The sequence below is a fragment of the Rhineura floridana genome, chromosome 2 (genome assembly GCF_030035675.1).
Source record: "Rhineura floridana isolate rRhiFlo1 chromosome 2, rRhiFlo1.hap2, whole genome shotgun sequence".
NCBI lineage: Eukaryota > Metazoa > Chordata > Lepidosauria > Squamata > Rhineuridae > Rhineura > Rhineura floridana.
In genome coordinates, this window is record NC_084481.1 from 161,786,113 (window position 1) to 161,813,253 (window position 27,141).

Below are 27,141 nucleotides of genomic sequence, written 5' to 3' on the forward strand. Positions count from 1 at the left end.
TTCAATGGGATTTTTTTTCTATGCAATCATGTTTGAGAATGGAAATGGACTGCCTTCAAGTCGATCCCGACTTATGGTGACCCTTTGAATAGGGTTTTCATGGTAAATGGTATTCAGATGAGGTTTTACCATTGCCTTCCTCTGAGGCTGAGAGGCGGTGACTGGCCCAAGGTCACCCAGTGAGCTTTATGGCTGCGTGGGGATTTGAACCCTGGTCTCCCAGGTCATAGTCCAACACTGACCTGGGGAAGGGGCAGGGAGGATACAAGGAGGGGGAGGGGAGGAGATTGGGTGGGTGGGCATTGGGCAGAAGGGTAAGCCCCTTTCCTTTCCAAAAGGAAAACACTGTGAACAGTATCATTGCTTTCCAGCGTTTCCCCCACCTTTTTATTCTACAGCAGACACATATAGCATCCCACCCAAATTTAAACCAAAGCCGTTCCTGGCCACATCTACACCAGGCCTTTATTTCATTTTAGACAGTCATGGCTTCTCTCATAGAATCCTGGGAAGTGTAGTTAGTGAAGGGTGCTGAGTGTTGCTAGGAGATGCTCTCTTCCCCTCACAGACCTTCAATCAGAGTGGCTGACTGTTAAACCACTCTGGCCACTGGAGCTCTGTCAGGGGAATAGGAGTCTCCTCTCAGCACCCTTCACAAACTACACTTACCAGGATTCTTTGGGGGAAGCCATGACTGTTTCAAGTGAAATCAAAGTCTGGTGTGGGTGTGGCCCCCTGATTATGCAAGCCTAGCAGCTGGGAGTCTGGCTTTTAGGACACTTACTGAGGACTCTTACTGAGCATGCCTGACACTATCATTGAGTTCAAACCAAAATTTATTAAATTAATTAAAAATCAGCCAGGTATTTTTTTAACTTTTAAACTGCAGAAAATGAAGGTCAGAGTATGGGGCAAGGTCAGTAATAGATTACAGGTACTCTGTGAACATGGCTGATTTTAAATTAATTTCAACAGATTATGAGAACTCTTAACAGAAAAAAAGTCCAAAAGGGCTGTGGGGTTTTTGTCTCTCTTTTTAGACTTCGAACTCTCAATTCTCTCTGACTGTTTTGTGTATCGCCATGAAAATTGACAGGGTTGTTAAGCAAGCATTTCTGAGTTCAGGACTATACGTTTTGTAAGGTTTTGTTTTGAAATGAGCTTATGGGAAGCATCAGAATGGCATGGGGGCTATTTTCAATTTAACATTGCGGAATGTGAAAAATCCATGCTGGCTATAGTATACAGCCACTCTTGTGGCTGTATAATATACTTTGGCCGTTATTTCCATACAGTTTGAGACTGGGTGCAGGCTGTGGACCTTCCTAGGCAATCCATCTTTAGTGCAACAAATGTAGAGTTGTTATCCATTTGTTGCACAAAGTTTCGTTTTTGGAGGCTGTCCATATTCAGGATGTTCTTCCTGTTTTGGAGGGTTTTCATTCAGATATCACTGCTGTTCTAGTGAAACAGTTGCTTCCTTGTCGATCCTTCTAGTATCTCTGACTTGTAGTTATCAGAATAGGAACTGACCTCCCCAAGTATAGTACGGATGTGAACTACACATATGCTGAACATTGGTCATTGCTTCCATCATCTGCAGTACAGATGGAAGGAAACAGAAGTGTGATTGTTCTTAACACGTTTGACTTAAAATCGTTTGCTGCCCAAAATGCTACTTTTGGCTTTTTGGCTAAGGTTTTTGTATCCTGCAGGAGCCTTGCACTCTGCTGCTTCCTGCTGGGATTTCATTTTGATGCTGCTGTAATACTGGCAGGGGTTTGCTGCAGTTTTGTTCTACATCCAGTATGCCCAGCCTAAGTTCTTAGTTATTCTATGTGTGTTCTTTTGCGTCTGTCTCATTTCTCCGTGGCCAGATGTCGTCAAGGAAATGTACAAATTGTGAACCTTGTCAAAAAAAAGGAGGGGAGTATATCCTCTTCGGCTAATCTTTTCTTTCTTTTTATTACCTTTTCCCTCCATGCTATTGCTAATTTTTGAGGACTTGCTCTTATCTTCTACGCCATCTTTTTACAGGGTCAAACAATTTGTTTTTTAATAATTCAAGGCTGCAATCCTATGTGCAGTTATCTGGAGTAACGCCACTGAACTTAGTGGAACTTCTGAGTAAACAGGCTATATGCAAACTGTTTCACCCATTAAAAACTTAACAGAAAAGGCATACTTTTTTTTTAAAGGATTAACAACACAGAAAAGCTTTAGAGGGATCAGAATCATAAAAATGCACACATACCAAATTTCAGGGAGAGACAAGGACGATAGCAGAAAGTATTTCATGCAGTTAGGATGACTGATCTAGTCATAATCCTTCATAGTTGTGAGAGTCTTGAGTTACTTCAGATTATCTCCAGTTTGGAAACAAATTTCACTCTACTGCATAATTTGCGATCTTAAAGACAAATGGATCTCTTCTATCTTTTAAGATATATTATTATGCAGCCTAATGTGTTTTTATATACAATGTAATATACATCAATCTTCCTGCAGATGTATAATGCATATAATATATACCCAGAAAGTATGTATAGTGCTCAATCTGTATAGAAAAATAGGAAATACATTATACTCTGTGACAAGCATAGTAAATCATGCATGAATTGAATGCAGTCTGTTCAAAGATAGTCCCTTTAGACTTCCTGATATACATTTGTGTACACTACTCTCACAGCCTGTACTTATGACTTTTTCCTTGGAAGTAAATCCCACTGAATTACATAGGACATTACCACGTACGTGTATGTAGGAATGCAGCCTGAGGATGCATTCTTATATATGTTTACTCAAAAGTAAATCCTATTGAACCCTGTGAGACTTGCTTCTGAGTAGACACCTATATGATTGCCTGTTTGGTCTATTATTGCATTTGGCATATTATTTGGTACATTTGCTGAACCAAGATACCCAAGCTGCTTCTATGTTAGCCTTTTCCCCAGAGTTAAGATCAGTTATAGGCTGGTATAGCACAGTGGGGAGGAGAGCTTGGCTGGGAGTCCAGAGTCTATGAGTTCAAATCCCCCTTTGTGTCTCCTGGGCGTCAAGGGCCAGCTAAAGATCAGCCCCACAGTGAGTGACTCAGGGGTTACGTGCCTTGCTACCTGTGCAGCCGTGAGCAAGCTGCATAGTCCCAAGGAGCCCAGTTGCCCCCCATCTGGCAGTTGAGGACAAGGAAGGGGCTGGCTTGTGCAGCTGTGGCAAGCTGAGCAGGCCCTGGCCAGCTGAGGAGGACTTGCCTCAGAGGGAGGTAATGGTAAACCCCCTCTGAATACCACTTACCATGAACACCCTATTCATAGGGTCGCCATAAGTCAGGATCGACTTGAAGGCAGTCCATTTCCATTTTTCCAAGATCAGTCAGTCAGTTATTAGGAAGAATCCAGATGATGCCACTGCCAAACGTGTTTCAAACCAGTTCTTCTTGTTGTACTCACATCTTTTTAAAGTCTTTGTGGTGATTTTCTGACTTCAAGTGTAAAAAGTGCCAGCTTGTCCAGTGTGAATTGGCAAAGTGCTGCTGAAGCACCCCCCTACAATTGGTCCTTCAATGAATTTCCAGGTAGCTGTCAACAACCATTTGTCCTTTAATCAGCTGTTTCTATTTGCAGTCCAAGGAACCCCACTATTTGCTTATTAGTTAATTAAAATAATTATCCAAGTGCCCCTGCCAGTAAACAGGAAAGAACTAATGAAAGGGCTGTGTGTTGCCAGACGCTACCAGGAAATTTCTAATTAAAGGACCAGTAGTGGGGATGGGAAACAAGAAAAAACAACTAATTAAAGGATGGATTGTGTCTGGGGGGAAATGGAACCTTTACCTCATGGGACTTACTTCTAAGTAAACATATGTTAGGATCCTGCCTGTTGGAACGGGCATTTCTGGGACAATTATGGGGAATAGAATATTATATTAAGTGCCTAAAATACTTGGAAGAAACAAATCACCAGGAATAGATGGCATACCAATAGAGTTGCTACAAGCTATGGAGGCTGAATCTGTCCAAATTTTGACAAAAATTTGTCAACAAATATGGAAAACTAAACAATAGCCCACTGGAAATGTTCAATATACATCCCAATTTCAAAGAAAGGGGATCCCAGGGAATGCAGTAATTACTGAACTATTCCCTTAATATCCCATGCAAGTGAAGTAATGCTCAAGATTCTACAACAAAGGCCCTTACCATATATGGAGCGAGAAATGGCAGATGTCCAAACTGGATTTAGAAAGAGAAGAGGTACCAGAGATCATATCACAAACATACACTGGATAATGGAAAGGACCAAGGAATTTCAGAAGAAAATCACCCTGTGCTTTATAGATTACAGCAAAGCCTTTGTCTGTGTAGATCATGAAAAACTATGGAATGCTTTAAAAGAAATGGGGGTGATACAGCATCTGATTGTCCTGATGCTCAACCTATACACTGGGCAAGAGGCTACTGTAAGGAGAGAATATGGAGAAACCGATTGGTTCCCCATCGGAAATGGTGTGAGACAGGGGTGTATTTTATCATGCAGAACATGTCATACGGAAAGTGGGATTGGACCAAGATGATGGAGGTATGAAAATTAGAGGGAGAAATATCAATAATTTAAGATATGCAGATGATACCATACTACTAGCAGAAACCAGTAACGATTTGAAACGAATGCTGATGAAAGTTAAAGAGGAAAGCACAAAAGCAGGACTACAGCCGAATGTCAAAAAGACCAAAGTAATGACAGCAGAAGATTTATGTAACTTTAAAGTTGACAATGAGGACATTGAACTTGTCAAGGATTATCGATATTTCGCCACAGTCATTAACCAAAAGGGAGACAATAGTCAAGAAATCAGAAGGCAGTTGGACTGGTGAGGGCAGCTATGAGAGAACTAGAAAAGGTCCTCCAATGCAAAGATGTATCACAGAATGTATCATTCAGACCATGGTATTCCCGATCTTGATGTATGGATGTGAAAGTTGGACAATGAAAAAAGTGGGTAAAACAAAAATCAACTCATTTGAAATGTGGTGTTGGAGGAGAGCTTTGCTCATACCATGGACCGTGAAAACAACAAATAATTGGGTATTAGAACAAATTAAACCAGAACTATCATTAGAAGCTGAAATTATGAAACTGAGGTTATCATACTTTGGACACATAATAAGACATGATTCACTAGAAAAGACAATAATGCTGGGAAAAACAGAAGGGAGCAGAAAAAGAGGAAGGCCAAAGAAGAGATGGATTGATTCCAGAAAGGAAGCCACAGACCTGAACTTACAAGATCTGAACAGGGTGGTTCATGACTAGGGTTGCCAGGTCCATGGCCTGAGACTGATCCTGTATCTTTAGGAGAAGAGAAGGTCAGCCAAGTGCAGATGTTCTTGCAACTCTGTAATGGGAAAAACCACAAGGTGGAATTCTCCCTTCCCCCTGCACAACTTTTAAAGATACAGAAGACCTCTTAGAGGCTGGGCCTGGCAACCAAGAGGTCTTCTGTATCTTTAAAAGTTGTGGAGAGGGGAGGGAGAATTTTACCTTGTGGTTTTTCCCATTACAGAGTTGCAAGAACACCTGCACTTGGCTGACTTTCTCTTCTCCTAAAGATACAGGATCAGTCTCAGGCCAAGAACCTGGCAACCCTATTCATGACAGATGCTATTGGAGGTCACTGATTCATAGGGTCGCCATAAGTCGTACTCGATTTGAAGGCACATAACAACAACAACATTAAGCGCCTTGTGGCACCCCCATTTTAATTTCCTTCCTACTAATTGTAGATGGGTAATGTCTTATATTTCAAGAAAGGATGGGATACATTCATAACTAAAATGATCAACATGTCCTCAGAGTAAATCTGGTCTGATAAACAATATTATAGATAGCTTATATGTCCAAATGTATCCTCAATGGGGAATTTTAAATTTCACATCTCCCACACAGATCAAACTGAATGTTTTTGTTATTGGCTATAATATATAAAATGGTGCAAAAGGTTAATAGGCAAGGGTGTATACCCATCTAGAACCACGGGGATTGGAGATACAAATGTTAAAAGGCCATTAATTCCAATTCCCATCTCCACCATTCAACCCCAATGGAAAGCAGAACATGTGTCTGTCTCCTAGAGACTGTGCCAGAAGAAGATAGATGCAGCCTGATCCTACACATACTGACTCAGAAGTAAATCCTACAGGGTTCAACAGGGCTTACTCCAAAGTATGTATACATAGGACTGCAGCCTTAGCCAGCAATCCTACATACAATTATTAGGAAGTAAATCCAGCTGAACACAGTGGGGTTTACTTCTGAATAAACATGTATAGGCTTTTACTGTGTGGTGCAGCTGTACAGTTGAGCCAAGAGCACCACATAAATTAACAAGTGAGGCCAGCTATGTGTACTATGGTAATGCAAAATAAAAGAATGCCCCCCTCTTCCCAACCACAAATACTGGGAAGTTGTTTCTAAACTAAGCTTTTTGGAAAGTCAGTTTTTCTGGCAGTGCCATGTATAACTGAAATGCATGATGATTGGTTATTCTGTATTATCTATTGAAAAAAATGGTATCATATAGATTTAAATAAATATAATAATTTCTCAGTTGTATAAATATTTGGATTAAACATTTGCAAAAATATATTTGCATACACACTTTTCTTTCTTTAGTTATTACTATTTTAAAACTATTATTCACAAGCAACAAGATTTAAAAGCTGGAAACTAAGGGCCTGTTTACATGCCTAAAAAATTTGCTGCTTTTTGCAGATCCTTTTAATTTGGACCATTTACTTGACGTTTTACCCAACACACGTGCATACTACTGCTTTTGCCTTTAACTTTGGATTAAATGGATGCAATAAAAACCAGCATTTGCTTTTAAGATCCGCACCTGCTTCTACCGTGTATTACTTTTTGCCTTTTCTGGCTGCGCAGTTTCTTCGCCATTAGATCCTCCCTTTTCTCCGCCCCTTTCACTGCCTCAGGGCGTCATTTTGTTTCCTGCGGTTGACAAAGCAACTTCCGGTTGCTCTCACCTTCCTTTCTCCCGTTTACTCCCGCTTCCCTCCCAGTATATTTCCTCCCCCGCTCCTTTAAACAAAATCACATGCCCCACCCCTTCATCGAGGGTAGCAGGGCTGGAGCGTGTAAAATTCCTTCCTCGGAGCTGTAGATTTGGTGCTGTTGTTTACGTCTAGCGTGTGTGTGTGTGCGAGAGAGTGTGTGTGAGAAAGTGTGTGTGTGGAGGACCTCTTCTGCCTTGTAGCATCCCTCCACTCCCCCCCAAAGCTGGATCTCCCCCCCCCTCGGGCTGATGCATGCGCCCTTTTCACAGCCACGGTGAGAGGAGACTGACGAAGGTGCCACTGGGGTAAGGGGAAAAGGGAGCTGCCTTGGTGTCTCATCCCATCATCTGCTCCACTCACAGAGAGCGATAATATTAAACGGTCAATGCTTCCTTTAGTAGCTGCTTTTAATGTCTCTCTAAAGATAATTGTTGGGGTTTTTTTTATGTTTCCCAGAACGCATGCTGAGGTTTGTCCCGGGGTGCCAAAGGCACACCAATCTCGCACAGGGACAGCCTAACAGCCATGGGTGGGAGCCATTCCCTTTCTTTCAAGCGCCTATTCCTCCCTGCATTTAGGGAAACACCACCCCTTCCCCGCCTCCGCAGTTAACATGCTAATGTGCGGGTGCTGCAACAAGGAAACGCTGATAGCAATAAACACACACGCATGTGAATGCTACAAAGAAAAACAGCCAATTTATTCGTAGCAAGGGTGAAAGTATGTGAACTGTCAAAATCAGTCGTGATGGAAAAAGCAGCATTTTTAATGTGGATCTAAAGTCCCATGTAAACAGGCCCTAAGCTGCCTGCTCTGTGTATGTGTCTGGTCAAAGGTGCTTATGGAGGAAGGGGAGAGCTGATCTGATGCACCCTGCAGCAAGAATGCATGCCACATGTCAATTTGCAGAGATAGTTACTGCATGCTATTAATACATCAAATCCTTAACATTTGTCCAAGAATTTTATTTTTAAAGCAAACTTGTAATGCGGAACTGTATAATGGAGATGTGTAGGTTTTTAACAGGCAATCAACTGAAGTTTCTAATTCTGATTTCATCTAGGCAGGTTAGTAGGAAGAAGAAAAACCCCTAATTCAGTAGGTCCCTATGGCAATAAAATCTCAGCAATCAAGAGGAAGGGTTAATGAAAAGAAAAAGAACAGGACTAGTTAGGTCAGTAGGCACACATATAGAATGGAACAGAATGAGGCATAGTTATAGAGATTAAAGTATGAGTGAAATGCTGTATGAGTACTTGTTGCTAGATCAGAATTTCAGAATAAGAAATCCTGTTTGTTGACAGGGTGCACAGCTACATGGCTGAAGATTCTGGATGTTCTGAAATAGTAGTTTTGTCCAATTATTATGTGATGTTCTAGAAAAAGGAGCAAGTCTACACATTATGAGATCATTCTTAGTGTGTGAAAGTACAAAGAGCCTCCTAGAGAAAATGTGGACCTCTCCACACTGCATAACCCAAAATATAAGTAATTTTCCAAAATTGAATTGCTAATGTCCCCTGCTAGTCTTCTGTGTTCTGCTTTCCTGTTGTGTCACATAGATTGGTCACTCAAGAAACAGGGCTGGGGTGGTGGAACAGCTAAGTTAGCTGAAACAGCTGGCTGGTCTTTTGGTCTCCATAGAAACACCTTTTTCCTTTTCTTTTTTGGCAGGACTCATAGTCCGAAGTTATTGAATTAGCCGAATGCTATTCTTTTTGGAGCAAAGAAAATGTTTTGCAAAATTAGTATCTGTGATCTGTGTGTGTGTATGTGCACAGCACACAAATGTCTGTTCTACAGAGAGGGATACAAGCATAGGCTGTGATTTATTTGTTCCATGGAAAGCATGCTTCCTGGGGCACAGTGGCTATGTTTCATGTCCTTTGTATCTGTCAAGAGAGCTGCTAAAAGTCATGACAATAGCTTTCTAAAAGCCTTTGTAAAAGCTTTTTTCATTTTTTTTACCTTATATAAATGTCTACATGGAAGCTTGTGTCAGAATTCAGGAACATTAATTTTGTAAGGGCCCTCTTTGCACTAGAGGTAATTGGCAAGGAGCCTTAGAATGACAAGCAAAAGAATATTTTACAGTAAGTCTAATTAAAGGATTCCAGAGGGTTTTTAAAATTCTCTTTAATTAGGCCTGACACACATTCTTAAGAATCAGGTAACAATTTCTGTTATTTATAGAATAAACTAGCTTACAGTCTGCACTGTTTCATTTATTTTTTTTAGGTTGTGATGTTAACTTTTCCCAGAGCCTAAAGTTTTTAGACATTTTAAAAGAAGGAGGAATACAGATATTGTTCTCGTGGTAGAGGAGAGGCTTGGGAGCATGACCAGCTCAAAATATTCATAATCACAAAAATGTAAACACTTTCCACTTAAGACTGCTAATCAATAAACACTTCAAGTCGACCAGCCTGATCATAATAACATTTGTCTTGGATCAATAGAAAATAGGCATTTTCCCACAGAGATTAACATATTCTTCGAGCTTTTTCCAGCTTTTCGGTTCCTACCCCTCTACCCCTTACTGCAATTCCTGCTTCTTCCTGGAGCTGCAAAGGGCAAGGCTTATGTGGAATGTGAAGTAATATGGCCTATGGGGAAGGTTATGTGGTGCAAAATGGGTTTTCATACCTGCTCTAATTGTCTTATGGCCATAAACATTTGCTGTGTGCTAGGCATCACATAGTGTATTGTGAATTTTTTATACTGTTGAAAGAAACATGACTTTTCTTAAGTGGAATAGTAATGCTTACTAGCTGTAGCAAAAGAAAAGGGCAACCACAGCATTGTTTATTCTTGTACAAGGTCTGAATTTAGATTCAGCTGAAGTGTTGGTTTGTGGAGATTTTTTTTTTAATCTAGCATGTTTTGCCACTGTTTGGCACAGAGCAAAGCAGTAGAAGCTAGAAGGTAGGTAAAATGGTGGTTCCCCCCAGTTCACTGAGCTTCTGGGACTTTTCTCATAATTTATGATGTAATTCTAACCCCATGTACCTAGGAGTAAGCCCCACTAAATTCAATGGGACTTCTGAGTAGACATAGTTAGAATTGTAACCTCACTGTTGATTTATAGTTCTTATTCCAGATTAATGAGCTATAAAATTAGCTCCTTTGGAAGGAAGAGCAGGTTATTAATAAATAAATTCATTAAAGTAATCAGAATTGCCACTTAACACTTTCTCTTTTGGAAAGCAGGAAGAATTTACCTATTATTATGAGTTAAGTCCCAGGCAAGGACGCAGATGCAATGTGGATGTGTCAGGAACTATTCAGGAAGAGAAGGTTTGGGTTTGCTTTAGCTTTAGGAAACGCCTTGGGGTGTGTGTATATGATCAGCCTCCTAAACCAGCTCAGCTGGGTCTTTGGAAGAACACTGAGACACAGCTATTGCTAAGCAATAAATAAGACTGAGGGCAGGGTGTGTGTGGAGTTGTCCCAGCCCATTCCTAAAAATTAAAATGTTTCTGAGATTAGTAAAAGCTACCTCAGTAGGGAGAAAGAGAGAAACTGCCCTATTTCCAACAATAGTTCTTCCTCTTTGCCTCTTACAGAAACAAAGGGAGGAAGAAGGAAAACCCTGTACATGGTCATTGTTACACCAGCCATTGCATGTTGCAGCTTCCAAATGTGCAGTTCTGGCAAAATAGGTACCAGTATCCAGTATTTGACTGTGTGCATTTTTTTCTACACCTGGGTAGAAAAAAAATGCTGTGTCTGAAACAGTCTTCTGAACCATTTATATAACATGCTTGGATATACTGCTGCCCTTTATTGCCAGAGTTTATAAGTATTTATAAGATTATATAAGTAAAATATAATTCTCCTTGCCTCCCTGGTAATAATATTTTTCTCCCTCAAGGTAGAAGCTGTTCAGTGTTACCCCAGAAGTAAAGCTAATGCTGGGCAATCTGATCCCTGACCTAACCCACTTTGCATTACCTGTCTGAACTCCCTTAAGGAGAAACTGATTTTGTTCCCAGATACTCACTGACCCTAACTTCTTTCCTTTTTTTATAGAGATCATTAGTATATCTTGTGTATCTAACCTAACAAATGGAAATAATAATAATCCTGCTTTCTTCCCCCACATCAAGTTTTGTATTGCCATTTCCAGTAATACCTCAGTTAATAAATCCTCCAGGAAAGATGCTTCTTTTCACAAAGTATTTTTTGGGTGCAGAGGGGCACACACTCTGATATAGTCAGAATGTGGCTCCTTGTCTACTGGATTGTGGCTGCTGCAGGCAGCTCTCTCACTCATGGCTGGAATGGCGCCCCTTGTGAGGTGGCACAAGCACCTCCACAGTAAATAGTGCTTCAGTCACCCTGGAAGCACTGTTTTCTGCAGATGCATCTGCTCGAGTGTAGGGGAGGATGGCACAGAGAGACAGACCAAGCACAGGGTGGTGGTGATGGCTGCTCCTTGCCTGCCTGCTCAAGTGTATGGCGAGGAGAACTGTGCTCAAAGCTTTCTACTGCTATAGCAAGAGGCTACATGATAAAAGAAAAAAGGCATGGGAGGCATCCTTGGATGCATTTTGCAAGAAACATTGAAGTGGTCTGTATACAACGCTTACCTGACCTGGTGGTTTTATTTCAGACATGCATAATGTTAGCTGTGAATAAAGTTTGCTGAAATATTTTGAACTGCTCTTCTTTTTTGAAGTGTAGGAACCTATCTCTATTCTTTCCATATTATTTCTATCTCTGGTACAATGTTTCTGTTAAAGAAGTAATGCCCAGGAACACATGTACTTTGTTAACTGAGGTATTACTGTATTTCAGATTTAGATCCAAGCACATATACCATTCAAGTGGACAGAGATTTCTTGATTTATAAAATCAAGAGATATATAATCTCATATCACTAAATCCCAATAGAGTTGAATGCTTTTATATTTGCGCTCATCCTTGCTTCCACCTTTTGAATTAGGCTTGCCAGGCTCAGGGCCTGAGACTGAATTTGTATCTTTAGGAGAAGAGAAAGTCAGCCAAGTGCAGGTGTTCTTGCAACACTGTATTGGGAAAAACCACAAGGTGGAATTCTCCTTTTCCCCTGCCCAACTTTTAAAGATACAGAAGACCTCTTGGAGGCACCAAGAGGTCTTTTGTATCTTTAAAAGTTGTGCAGGAGGAAGGAAGAATTCCACCTTGTGGTTTTTCCCAATACAGTGTTGCAAGAACACCTGCACTTGGCTGACTTTCTCTTCTCCTAAAGATACAGGATCAGGATCAGGCCCTGAGCCTGGCAACCCTAGTTTGAACAGATGCTGCTGATTCTGAATTAATACCAGCAGTGGAGGCTGAATGATAAGCTTTCTCCAAGTCCTCACCTTGGTATTCAGAAAACAATTAGACTGCTGTGCTTGGGAAGAATATGGGATGCTAGAAAAATGTATACACAAGTGTCTCCAAGGCAGTATTTGATCTATTAACGTGAAATACCAAATCATAAGGGTGTGTTGTTATTACTCTTCTAGAGACCCTGCCCTCAGTAGCTAAGAGAAAATGCACTGAAAGAGCATTCATAGGTCATACATTTGTGGATACAGTGAACTACCCAGCTAATCCAATAATTAAAGTCCAGATTTTGCTTCTGTCTAAAGCATCCCTAACTCTCCAGCTTCTCGACTCCTCTCTTGATATTCTCATCTTGTGCAATTGCAGTCTCTCAGCTTGTACATCTTTTGATTTCAGAATTGTGGTGTCTGCAATATGTGGCTGGCTTCACTAACACATCAGGACAGTAGTCCTGAAAAGCAAGGTGATAAATATTGAGGTTTTTTTAGTTATAGTGGTGCTCCCAAGAGTTACATTTTACATCATGCTTTATTCCCTTTGCAATGTCTTTTGTTATGAAGATGCTGCTGCCTCCGAGAATCTCATCAATCATAGAGTAACCCTGTGTCCTGCATATATATCGATAGGGTTTGTTGCAAGGCAGGTTCACAATATATGCTGACAGTTCATTGAATTTTATGTGGAGAAAGCTTTTGTTTTAAAACACTGCACTGTAGAGAAAGCAATCTGCTTAAATACAAACCTACAACAACATGGGCATTCATGAGGGTGATCAATGCAAAAGGGGATAGGGAATGAGGGAATTTTAGTGGAAACAGCCTGGTTTGCACATAACTCTAAAGCCATAGTTCAACATTATGTATGAACTGGGTGTTACATTCTGTTAACCATGAGTTTGAGTTTTGAGAAGTTTGTCATTAGCAGCATCCAGTAGTTGAAGGAGGGAGAATAAAGAGGGAGCAAGAATATGTTGAAAAGTTGGCTGAGGGCTATCAATAAACTCTCTTTGAGAATTATTAGAATCTGTTTCTTATACATGAGAGGGTAGATAGAAAATAAATGGCAGTGAGGTTTTTAAAAGCCTACCACAAACAAGTTGTATAAACGTAATAAACTTGAAGGCACATAACAACAACAAAACTACCATTAGCAAAGGGAGGGGCGCCTCAGGCAACTGATTTTAAGTGTTGTGAAAGGGCAGCAAATTGTTAGTTATTTAATGTATTGTTTCTTATTATATTGTTGCTGCCAGAGAGGGGAGAGGTTCTTCCGGGATTTTCTGACTGGCCTTGGGTACTATGCACCTTGACTGTGAAGGGCACCATTTGCTATTCCCCCTCAAACAGCAGATATCTTGGGCCAGCACTGCAGACCTTCATCAGACACAACAAGGGGAGATCTGTTAGAAACTGGAGCCATGAGTTAGCGTTCCAGTCATTAGCCTGGACCATGGGCTATTCTGAGAGCCCAATACAGACCATTGGCCAGGATCTTAACTAACAATTGTTGCCCTGGGCATCACTGTATTTTAGACTAAACCAAAACAGATGGTCTGATTGCTAAAACTCCAGTTACAGTTGGATTTGGTGACAACCCATCTGAGCCACCTGTTTGGTATGCTTTAATTTAGATTCCTGCATTGAGCAGGGGGTTGGACTCGATGGCCTTATAGGCCCCTTCCAACTCTACTATTCTATGATTCTAGAGGCAGAAGTAAATTCAGCATTCAATATACATTGCAATTCCAAAGAAAGGGGGATCCCAGGGAATGCAGTAATGATAAAACTATTGCCTTGATATCCCATGCAAGTAAAGTAATGCTCAAGATTCTACAACAAAGGCTCTTACCATATATGAAGCGAGAAATGCCAGATGTCCAAACTGGATTTAGAAAGAGATCATATCGCAAACATAAGTTGCATAATGGAATGGACCAGGGAATTTCAGAATGAAATCACCCTGTGCTTTCTAGATTACACCAAAGCCTTTAACTGTGTAGAATGAGAAACTATGGAATGCTTTAAAATAAATGAGGGTGCCATAGCATCTGATTGTCCTGATGTGCAACCTATACTCTGGACAAGAGGCTACTGTAAGGACAGAATATGGAGAAACCGATTGGTTCCCCATCGGAAAGGGGTCAGACAGGAGTGTATTTTATCACCCTATTTGTTTAATCTATATGCAGAACATATCATATGGAAAGTGGGATTGGACCAAGATGAAGGAGGTGTGAAAATTGGAGGGAGAAATAAATAATTTAAGATATGCAGACGATACCATACTACTAGCAGAAACCAGTACTGATTTGAAAAGAATGCTGATGAAAGTTAAAGAGGAAAGCACAAAAGCAGGACTACAGCTAAAGTAATGACAACAGAAGATTTATGTAACTTTAAAGTTGACAATGAGGACATTGAACTTGTCAAGGATGATCAATACCTTGGCACAGTCATTAACCAAAATGGAGACAATAGTGAAGAAATCAGAAGAAGGCTAGGACTGGGGAGGGCAGCTATGAGAGAACTAGAAAAGGTCCTCAAATGCAAAGATGTATCACTGAACACTAAAGTCAGGATCATTCAGACCATGGTATTCCCAATCTTGATGTATCGATGTGAAAGTTGGACAGTGAAAAAAGCGGATAAGAGAAATATCAACTCATTTGAAATGTGGTGTTGGAGGAGAGTTTTGTGTATTCCATGGACTGCAAAGACAAACAACTGGGTGTTAGAACAAATTAAACCAGAACTGTCACTAGAAGCTAAAATGATGAAACTGAGGTTATCATACTTTGGACAGATAATGAGAAGACATGCTTCACTGGAAAAGACAGTAATGCTGGGGAAAACAGAAGGGAGTAGAGAAAGAGGAAGACCAAACAAGAGATGAATTGATTCCATAAAGGAAGCCACAGACCTGAGCTTACAAGATCTGAACAGGGTAGTTCATGACTGATGCTCTTGGAGGTCACTGATTCATAGGGTCACCATAAGTCGTACTCAATTTGAAGGCACATAACAACAACAACAACAACAACAACATTAAGTGCCAGATGTTATTGGAGGTCACTGATTCATAGGGTCACCATAAGTCGTACTCGATTTGAAGGCACATAACAACAACAACAACAAAAACATTAAGTGCCAGATGTTATTGGAGGTCACTGATTTGTAGGGTCACCATAAGTTGTAATCGACTTGAAGGCTTATTACAAGTCCTAAGAAGGATATGGCTACGGTTGCTTGTGTCTCATACCCCTCTCATTAGCAGCCCTGCTTCCTTGGGGTACAAGGGGAGTGTGGCCATCAACACGCTTTGCATGGCATTTGATTTCCTTGGCATGGAATTTTGATTCTTTTGACTCAGTATATGCAATGCCACAATTATTATAATTCCATTGCTTGATTGCTCTGATTTGAACATTCTTCTTCAGTCTTTTTTTTATCATTCTGCTATATTCCATGTCCCATCCTTAATAGCCACAGAAAACACCAGTTCTTATAATCCTAGCATATAGCAGCTTTTTGCATATTTGAAAGCTTTTATCATCCCACCCAAAACCATACTTCCCCCCCATACAGCTAATAAGATTGAGTACCCCATTTGAGAAAGTGGCACGCTCATTCAAACATCATAAAAATTATATATTTATGGCTTCAGACTTTGCACATACCACAGTTCTCTGGATGCTGGTAATTGAAAATAATATCTGCTCTGTATAACAGTGAGAAGATAATGGCCACTGATGTTATCAGCCCAAGCAGGAATAAGGCAGCACAAGTATGTAGGATGAACAGATAATGCGAGTGCTGTGCTGAATTCTAATAAACTGCATAAACAGTAGCAATTGAGGCAAATGGAAGGCTTTATCAAGGGAAAAGTCTTTCCTTCTGAAATCTGGAGCAGGAAATGTAGTTAAATCTCACAGTGGCACAAAAATACATGATAATACTAATGTAAGATCTGGAAAGGCTTGAACTTTTGTAGGTTGTTCAGTCTTCTGACATTTAGTGTTTCTTTCTAGAGTAATCAACATTGATTAGATTCCAGTGGCAATTTTTTACTTTCTTTCTGTTTTGTCCATGTGCTGTAATGATGCCTAACGAATTCACTCCTTATATGCACTGAGTTGTCCCTCTCCAGTGCAAGATTGCGGCATCATCTGTGGCTCAAATGGACTCAGAAGGCCCATAGGATGCTGGAGGGGACTCTGCTCTCTTTCCTGTGTGTCTCACTCTGGTGCCATTGCCCTTATAATGGCCTGATTATTTATTCATTAATTCTTAATTAGATTTCTTCCCTGCCCATCACCACGAGCTGTAACAACTTAAAAATACAGTTAAAACAAATTATGGTCAAGAGAATAGCGTGGTTCATCAATTTCAGATATCATAGGTGAGCGTAAAGAGACTTCTGGAGTGCCAGCACCGATGGCTGCTGTTGGCTGAGGTTAGAGTTGGATCCCAGCGTTGGTGTGTGTGCAACATGTGTTCCCTGTTGTTAGGAATGAGAACTTTAGACATGTGAAATGCAGGCCTGCTAAGCACAGGGCCCTACAAAGGCTGCACTATCTCAGGCTTAATGCTAGAATGTTTATAATGTAATGCTGTCATTCCTGACATAACCACTTCCTATATGCAGGTGGTGGTCAGGCAGAGGACTTTATGCTCTTTGGAACATCTTGTCTGCAGAGGTCCAGCTGCCTCCCTCCCTGTGTTTAGGATACTCAGCAACAGTTTTCTTTTTAGGGAAGTCATTGCTCTTCCAGTGGTTTGCACCTTCATGCTGTTGTTTTATTTAGTCTCATGCATCAACTGTCGTTCAATTTTATTTGATGAATTTTGTGGATGTTGTAACCTGCCTTGAAGAGGAACATAGAAAACTGTCTTGCACCAAGTCAGACCGCTAGCTCAGTATTTTCCACACAGACTGGCAGTGGCTCTTCAGGGTTTCAGATGGGACATTCCCAGCCCAACCTGGAGACACCAGGGATCAAATATGGGACCTTTCGCATGCAAAGCAGATGCTGTACTACTGAACTCTTGCTCTTTCCTATAAAGGCTATGAGTGAAGGCTAAGAAGTGGGGTAAAACCATACGAAATAAAATTATAAATACATGAATGCTGAGTGCTCACCTTTGTGAACATATGCTTGATACAGTGTTAAAGGTGCTTCCTCCTTTTGTGTTCTCTGTGCAGTCTTATATATGGGTTGTGTGCCTGTACAGAACAAACTTCAGAACCTGCTAGAGCGAGGCAAGAAAAGACCATTCCCAGCCTTCCCAACACATACTCAAGGGGCATAGCCCCCATCTTACCAGTCAGTTCCTTCTTGACTGCCAGAGTGGCAGATCTTTAGAATTTTTTCCTCCACTCTGTTTCTGAGACAAACATGAGCAAGGCTTTCTTAATTATAAAAAAAATCTTCTCCCTGCCCATTCACTATTCACCCTTATTTTATCCAGTATAATTTCTTCCTTTATATTTTTGCATTTTTTTTTTTTTTGCTATTGCCTCAGTGAGCACATTTGCCACAAGCAGGATCCTAGGGCATAACGGGCACTTCTTCATAGAGCTGGAGAAGGCCTTGTAAGTCATTTAGTCCAACCCCCTGCTTGAAGTAGGAAACTCAGAACTAGAGCATCCCTGACAGATGGCTGTCCAGTGCTGCTCATTTGGATGGCTGCACTGAGCTCAATGATTATTACCAAACACCAGGTTCTGGCTAAGTGAGCTTGCTGTTCACCATATGTGGGAGTGCACAGAGACCACAATGCTAACCTGTAACTAAGGTTCCTTGAGTAGTCTTCTGTGTAGTCACACATCCCACCCTCATTTCCACTGCAGATGTCATTAGGACCTGCTCATGTTCCACTGCTTCCTCATGTAGCCACTGCAGTGGGATTGCACTGAAAAGCAGGAGCCATGACCCTTAAGCATGTGCCATGAGGCAGGGTTTATTCTAAGCTTTTTCTTCCTACTACACAAGCAGCCAGTATGCTGGCTGCCCCTAAATATTCCAGTAATTAGTCCTACAATGTAACCTTAAGAGGGCCTTTTTTGTGACAGTACTCACCAGTACAGAGTAGCAGCACCTCTTTTTCTTCCCTTTTTTTTCCTCCCTGTGCCAGCCATTTTGTGCTGGCACCCGCAGGACTTTTATCAAGATATGAGCACCAGCACCTCATTTTTGACCAAAAAATCACTGGCTAGTAGAATAAGGTTATTGAAAGGAATTAGTATTTATATTTATTTTCTATTTCTTTTTATCTTTTGTCATCTATTTCTTTTTTTAGAAACTTACCTAACTCCTTATTAAATCCCATATGCTCAACTGCACAAAACCATATTTCACACTGCACAATTATTTGTCGACAAAATGTGTCTAGCTGCGTGTTAGAATAAACCTTGCCATGAGGACTGGGGTTGAGCTTCCCCTCAAAAGGGTTATTATGTAGCACTAAGGAGGTTCCAAACTGCTATCCGCAGGTATAGGAACCATTTCTGGCACTGCACAGATGACTACTCAGAAAACCACAGGTATGCAACCTGTTTTTCTGGTAGGAGTTGACCTTCTAGTTTAGTGAATTAACACATCTTACTTTTAGAAAATCACACAACTATAGTTGATCTAGGAGAGCCAGTGGTTAGAGTGTTGGACTACGACCTGGGACACCAGGGTTCGAATCCCCACACAGCCATGAAGCTCACTGGGTGACCTTGGGCCAGTCACTGCCTCTCATCCTCAGAGGAAAGCAATGGTAAACCACCTCTGAATACTGCTTACCATGAAAATTCTATTCATAGGGTCGCCATAAGTCGGAATCGACTTGACGGTAGTCCATTTCCATAGTTGATCTACATTCTCACTGACATGTATATTGTATTCAACCAGGCCATTCCAAATGTTATTTTATTTAAGTGTCAGTAATAATGCAAAAGTCACAGTTTCTAACTGAATTTGATGTAACCATTTGTCTATATGGCTTCAAGAGACTTGTTACTGCACTGCCATTGCCATGCATCTCCATTCTTAGAGAATGAAAGATGTGATTTCTCTCCTAAGCTTGGGGTAGAGCAATCTGACTGTAGGTGGGTGGCAGAAATGTTAAACATTTAAATGAATGCAGGCATAAAATAGAAGAGTTTTCATTTGTTTGCTTGTTCATTTTGAAATTACAAAACCTAATGATTGAAGGATGAGCTTGTTTGGTTCGGTTTTATATGAGAAGGGTAAGAATTAATTAATTCACTTATAGGGTGGCCTTGTGTCCTGCTTTACAGAGGACAGTTCTCTATTTGAAGGAATGCTTGCTCCAAGCCTGGTTTAAAGATAAGGAACCAGAGATAGATAAACAGGGAGAACATGGGCTTTGAGGTTGCACTTCTCAGTTAGCAGCACCTGCTCAGCAGATTGAGCAGGCACACAGGTCATCTGGGGTCTTCCCCAATGTGGTGAAGTATAAAGGTTTTGTTTAGGTTCATCATCCCCTCAGAGCCCCCAAACTGCCTTAGCTTTCATTGAAGGGTTCTGGTGAATCCTTTATTCCTTCAGGAGAAAGTTCAGCACTCTTCCTAGGCACCCACACTTTGTCTGCCCCTTTCTAGTTACAGAACCCTTCACGACAACTCTGTCCGCTATTTAGGGAGTTAAGTTGACTCCTCTTATCAGAACATTTCCTGCTTGAATTGTAGTCAAGTCCCTGCTCAATGATAGTTTATTGGTCTCTTATGCTGTACTGTCCTCCTGCCCTTTTTTTATTATTTAACAAAATTTGTATTCTCCTTGAATGCAGAAAAACCTCTACGCGGTCTACCAAAAAAGTCAGTTGCTCTCAGTCATGTGTTGAGCCTCAGGGTAGAAACACACTCACTGTTCTGCTGGTTCCAGAGCGACTCCATCTCTCTCTTCTGAAAATGGGGGTACATGACACTAGTCTGGTAACTTCGAGATTGGATTACTGTAATGCGCTCTACATAGGGCTGCCCTTGAAGACAGTTCGGAAGCTTCAGCTAGTGCAGAATGCGGCAGCTAGACTATTGACGAGGACCAGTCGGTCTTCGCACATAACTCCTGTTCTGGCTCGCCTGCACTGGCTACCTATTTGCTTCCGGGCGAGATTCAAGGTGCTGGTTATGACCTATAAAGCCTTACATGGCGTGGGACCGCAATACCTGGCGGAACGCCTCTCCCGCTATGAACCTACCCGCTCACTTCGTTCAGCATCTAAGGCCCTCCTCCGGGTACCAACCCATCGTGAAGCCCGGAGGGTGGTTACTTGATCTAGGGCCTTTTCTGTGGTGGCCCCCGAGTTGTGGAATAGCCTCCCCGAAGAGGTACGCCTGGCGCCTACATTATTATCTTTCCAGTGCCAGGTAAAGACCTTCTTATGCTCCCAGGCATTTTAATCATTTTATCTTTTTAATCTTGTAATACTAATCCTTTTATCATCTTATATTTTGTTTAATTGTATTTTGTTTTCATTGTGTCTTATATGTTTTGTGATTTTATTATTATGATGTATGTATTTTATCCTATTATGTTTACCGCCCTGAGAGCTACTTGCTATGGGCGGTATATAAATGCAACAAAATAAAATAAATAAATAAATAAATAAATAGTCAAACCCTGCCCCATTTTACTGTAAAACCTGATGGGAGTTGCTTGAGTGGTTTTTTTTTAAATTCAGCTTCAAAGAGATTTCACAACTGATCAGCAGATCAACCCATTCTCCCTCCAGGTGTGGCTAATGGAGACGATTCCCTATAGGTGGCTAGTGTGTTCACAGCCTCACTCTCCATCCTCCAGCCATACCCTCCCCTTTATATATCAGCAGGGGAGGACAGTGTCTCCTCACATTACTATGCAAATTTGGTATCTTTTTTGGTGATGTAAATCCTCTTTCTTGGCAATACGTAACTGGTCCCTAAAACTCAACAGTGTTAGCCTATTGACTGAGGGCTAAGCTATACATGACACAGGAAGTCTGTCAGATCTCCTGACATCCTTTTTAAAACTTGAGAGCAGCATTGTGGAGGGAGGGGGGATGAATTAACTGAAAATCACACATACGCACAAGATCTTATTTGCCTGGGAGGATGAAGGATGATGGATATGCATATTTTGCCTATGAGGCTATTATGAGTTTCAGAGGCAGAGGATTTCAGTTAGGAAAACAGTGTAAGGGAAAGGGTTACATAGTCCCAAAAGTGTCCACAGAAATATTTGGGAAGGGACAAGGTCTATGAATTGTTATTACAGTTCATTGGCAACCTATTCCACCTACCATTACATTTAGAATTCCAGGGGGGGAGTGCCCACTTGCCCCCCCTGACCCTCCTGCACAGTCCATCTCCTAGCGCTGAGGCGCCATTAAATCCACTTCCATTCTGCTATTACTTCTTTTTTTAAAAAATTGGAACATCTGGTTATAGATCTTTGATGACATATGTAGTTTGGCCCTGAGAATCCACAATTGAAACTGTAAAGCTCCTTGCTGTTTCAAAAGCCTGCTAAGCTCCTAGACTCTGAGGGCAGATTCTCACTTCACTTTGTGCTTCTGCATAATTACCTGAGTACAAAATACATGTGCAGCCTGCCAAGTGAGAAGGATATATATGTGGAATAATTAGGAGCATGTCACCATCAAAAAATTGAAAGCAGCAGCGCAATCTTCTCCCAGATGCCACATACATGTTTTTAAGAGACATGTACTTGAGTCTACACATGCAGACCTTGCAGTAGCAGGTAGCTTCATGTTCTGGACCTTCCAGGACCTGAACTGGAACCTGGCCTTGAGTTTGAGGGTCTGGGTGACTATGGGAAACAAATAGTCAACGTTTTTAAGGCAGGCTAAAAAATAACAGGCGTTTTTCACACTGTGGAAGCCATTAATGTTGAATTCTGTGCTACTAAAGAAAATTGCAAGGTAATCAGAGATCAGTGACAATAATAACGTCCTTAAAAACCCACCATCACAAAGCAAGACATAAATGTTTTAAATTTCTCCTGGAAAAAAGCAAAACAATAATAGATGAAACTGAGGTGCAGAAAGTATAGAATCTATATAGCCTATTTAGCCTAGGGGGTCACAGTTAATTTGGAATCCATGTTGGTAAATGATCAGTTCAAAATTTGTTCCTTCAGTGTTTATTACTTTGTCATCATGTTTTCCATCATTCAGTTCACTGTTTGGGGTGTTCTTTGAGGCTTTGCCTGTCCATATGAGAGGCAGATCATTCAACACCCCCCTACCCCCACTGATCTTTATATTTCTTCAGGAGGCAACGGCTGTGCACAGCAGGCTGCATATGTCTTCAGTTTTATAATATTTGAATTCTGGACTTAAGAAATAACAGCATTATGGGTTCCCTCCCCTCTGCAATCTCTCCAAAGCAGAAACCCAGCTGGGAGGCTTGTGTACCATCAGACTGAGTGCTGAGGCTGGGGCAGGATGGGTGTATATAATTATGCATGGCATGGGGAAAGTGGATAGAGAAAAGTTTCTTTCCTTCTCTCACAACACTAGAACTCGTGGACATCCAGTGAAGCTGAATGTTAGAAAATTCAAGACAGACAAAAAAAAGTATTTCTTCTTGCAGTGCAACTATGGAATTTGGTCCCATAAGAGGCAGTGATGGCCACCAACATGGATGGCTTTAACAGATGATTAGACAAAGTCATGGAAGATAAGGCTATCAGTGGCTACTAGCCATGATAGCTGTGCTCTGCCACCATAGTCAGAGGCAGTATGCTTCTGAAAAACAGTTGCTAGAAGATGGAGGGAGAGAGCACTCTTGCACTCAGGTCCTGCTTGTGGGCTTCCCATGGACATCTGGTAGGCCACTGTGAGAACAGGATGCGGGACTAGATGGGCTACTGGCCTGATCTATCAGGCTCTTCTTGTGTTCTCATGTGAAGGGAGTTTCATTGCTAACTGCCAGGGGCGTCACTACCGGGGTGCAGAGGGTGCGGCCCGCACCCAGGTGTCACCATGAGGGGGTGACACCCAGAGCCACCCCGCGCCGTTGCCCGGCAAGGCTGCTCCAACTCCTCCTCGGAGGCGGGCGGCCGGGCGGCCGAGACCAGAAGCAGCGTCGGCAGGGCGAGGGAGGCGCGCCGGCGTTCCCAGGCCTTCTCCGGCTGGGTGCCCCTCCGGTGAGCGCCCTCCCAGGGGCATGGGCGGGGTGGCTGGCTGGCCTCGAGTGTGCGCGCATGCACACGCACACGCGCACTCACGCAAGCCCAGCCACCTCATCCATGCCCCTGGGAGGGCGCGCACTGGAGGTCCGCACCCCCCCGCAGTCCCGCTAGTGACGCCGCTGCTAACTGCTCTGGGATATCCAAATAAACACTTGGATGGAAGGCTTGCATGCCCTCCCAGTTAGAGGAGAAAGAACCATGTCTGCTTTTCTAGGGGAATGGACAAATCAGAAGCATCTCAGAAAATGGAACCCAGAAAGAAGGGACTAAGCATGTTAAGGATGCCTTGAACCAAAGGATAATGAATATTGTAATGTGGGAACAAAGAATCTCAATTTTTATTTACTTGCTTAAGCCACCTTTCAGGACCAACTTCCCAAAGGTGGCTCACAACATGTTAAAAACACAAAAATCATTACAACATGCTACAATTGAGTAAAAAGCAAGAAGGGGTAACAGCAGTAGCAGTTAAAACATAAAAATATTGTAAATATTAAATTAAGGTCTTTAATATTAGAAATTGCTGCAGTTAAATACAGATAGAGTTGCCATATTGCCCAGTCAGCTGAGTTTTACCCAGATTCTACCATGCTACCAAGTGCCCACTTAACCCATTAGGTGGCCCGGATTCCCAGCTTTCATTTTTTTTTTTTAAAAAAGCATGTCTCTAGTCCTTGTGGATTCAGAGATACAAGGCAAAATATGGAGGAGTTTTCTGTCTGTTTTGTGAGAAACCAGCCTATTCCCGCCTTCCATTGTTCTTAGCCAATGAGGAACACTACAGCTGTCCTGGGAAAATCAAGAATTTTAGTCTGCCTGCCTGCTGCATTTGCAGAATCTAGCAGCAGGGCCGGGACCAGAGGGTGGCCAGGTTGGGCCCTGGCTGTGGGTCCCAAGGGGCCCCTGAAGGGCCCCTCCGTAGGGTGGGTGGGTAGCGCTCCCTTCCACTTTAGCTCCCGACCTTGCCACGGATCATGAGATTGAGTTCCCAGGCACCCCCCCTACTGCTGTGTGGGCCCGCAACACCCACCTGCATGCCCCACCTACCTCTCCCTTGACGTAAATGCTGGTTGCTCTGCGGGCGCAAGCATGCCATCAACCAAGATGGCACCCAAGGTTTCCCTAAGGGGCTGATGCCCCTGCTGCCATCTTGGTTGATGGCAGGGATGCCTGTAGCACAGGCAGCATTCACCAAGGGAAAAGTAGGTAGGTGGGGCATGCGTGCATGCATGTGTGTACCAGCGCCCAGGGCAGGCTGGTGTCCAAGAGCCCCGGCATGCCTGGCACCAGCCTTGTCTAGGAATTAAAAAACCCCCACATGATTACTTGATCAGCACATGCAGCTCCACCCCTACCCATAGACTTTCTGACTGTCAGCAAGGAGAAGCAGCCTTCAACTCAATTGCCTCTGTGTCTTAGGGTATGTGTCTTAAGTGGTGAATGTTATGGGAGGGTTTGCCTGCCATCATAGAGGATTGGATTCCTGCATTGAGCAGGGGGTTGGACTTGATGGCCTTATAGGACCCTTCCAACTCTACTATTCTATGATTCTAATAAAGGGGAATGAATAGTGTTGGAAACTAGCCTAGCTAAAAATGTTTTTGTTTTTTAAAAAAGATTCCTCACATCCACCCCCAGTTCTTGGTGGCAATTACTAGGCACAAAAATAAAACAACTGGACAATGCAACCATTAATATTCTTACTTTGCATAATTAGTAAATAAAGGGCATAATATGCAAATTAGCCTGTCTCAATTTGTGCAACTGGAATATGGTAACCCTAAATACAGAGCGCTAAAACATCAATTAAAAGTAGCTTGGAATAGAAAAACTTTCAAGGCCAGCTTTAAAACCAGACACATAAGAGGCCATAAGTTCTTGGCAGGGAGTTCCACAAACATGGGACTCTCTCTCCAGTCCCTGTCAATCTAATACTATTTGATAGCAGGCTTATGGGTAGGGACTAAGAGGTAGGTTGTTGGCTAATGAGCATCAGCTAACAAATTGATGGTCACATTCACTCTTGAGTCACAAATGCTAGCAGTACTGAGTCAATGTCAAAGAGAAAGCAGACAAAAGAAAAGTTATCATTGAAATCAGAACACTCGGTTGGGTGCAATTAGCAAAATGCCTTCTAACATCCTGGAATGAAGCCTTATCAAGCCTGGAGAGCCAATGTAAAATAATCAAGGTATCAAAGATGGACTAGGAAGTTCTTGCTTCTAATTTCTATTTGATCATGAATCTCAGTTGGTTTTCATTGTCACAATCTAACCAGCCTGACAGTGGGTGCTTCCAGACAATAGCTTAATACTGCAAACAGATAGTTCAGGTGTTGCAAACATGTCATTTAATTTACTGATTTCCCGAATTAACTGGTGGGGGAATAATGGCTAGCATCTTGATGCTAACAATGTTGTGTGGATGCAGTGAAAAATGTGCATGCATGAGGATTACCCATCCCACAATAAATACCCAGCTGGAAACACCTAGCGTTGATGGAAGGATAAAATTAGATAACCTTACATATACTGTTTGGAGTTATTTGGAGGAAGAGTAGGATACAAATGCAAAAAATGATTAAGCGAAGGTGTTGTGACCCATAAGCAATATGCGTAAAAACAGGAGGTGAATATATGGGTGGCACACTCATGATGATACGACAGTTAGGATGCTATTTAGCCTACAACCATCTGCCCTTAAGCCTGACAGGACCCTACAGAAGCTCCTATTGTTTCAGGAAACATTTACTCTTATACTCTTTTCTCCCTCAAAATTTCAGTCCCTTTCAGTATAGTAGAGGGAGTAAAAGCGGTATGCTATTCATGTCTTATTGTCCTCCTACATTTCCATGGATAGTCTTTGAATGTTGGCATTATCCTCTGCAGAACAGTCAGTTGTACAACAGCCATTTGGAATATAAGCTATTTTAAATGTGTTAAAGTGGGGGGGAAATTGGGATAATTAGTGGTGGAAGAAATGTGTATTCTGTGTTGTTCTGTGTATCAAAATAGGATTCATTTTCCATGGCTGTTCATTGGGGAGCATTTTATACACCGGCTTTCTTCTCTGTAGGGTGTGAGCAGTTACTGACAACAAGCTCAAAAATGGCTTTGTTCAGCCATTTTAACAAACATTTTTCTTTGTTTGTGCACCTTGCTTTTTCTTAATGAAGCTGCGCTTTCTGGAAAAGCTTTCAGAACTATGGAATCAATCACACTTTCTGTACAGCGCCTAACAGTTTTAGCTCTCTTTTATCTTAGCAACCACACTCATTTCAGCCCAGGGCGAAGAGAAAGTGGGGGGAATTGTTCAGACAAAGCAAAGAGTAGGGTAGTTACCACATCATATTTCCATTGTATGGGATTGTAAATTGTGAAAAAAATTGTCCCTGTGTGTTTCTTGTTGTAGATTCTTTGATCAGTTTAGTGGACTCTTGACAGTGACCCAGTCAGGTCATCACACCAGATAGTGTAGCCTTTACCAACCTGATGCTGTCCAGATGTTTTTGAAGTAAAGCTCCCTTCAGCTGATAGGAACTATAGTTCA

The 27,141-nt window shown here is 41.9% G+C and overlaps 1 protein-coding gene across 2 annotated transcripts in view; it reads left to right on the plus strand.

Moving 5' to 3' along the window:
* The window catches only part of GALNT16 (polypeptide N-acetylgalactosaminyltransferase 16), a 238,210-nt gene that overhangs the window by 111,107 nt on the left and 99,962 nt on the right, over positions 1-27,141 (plus strand). The window lies entirely within an intron of this gene.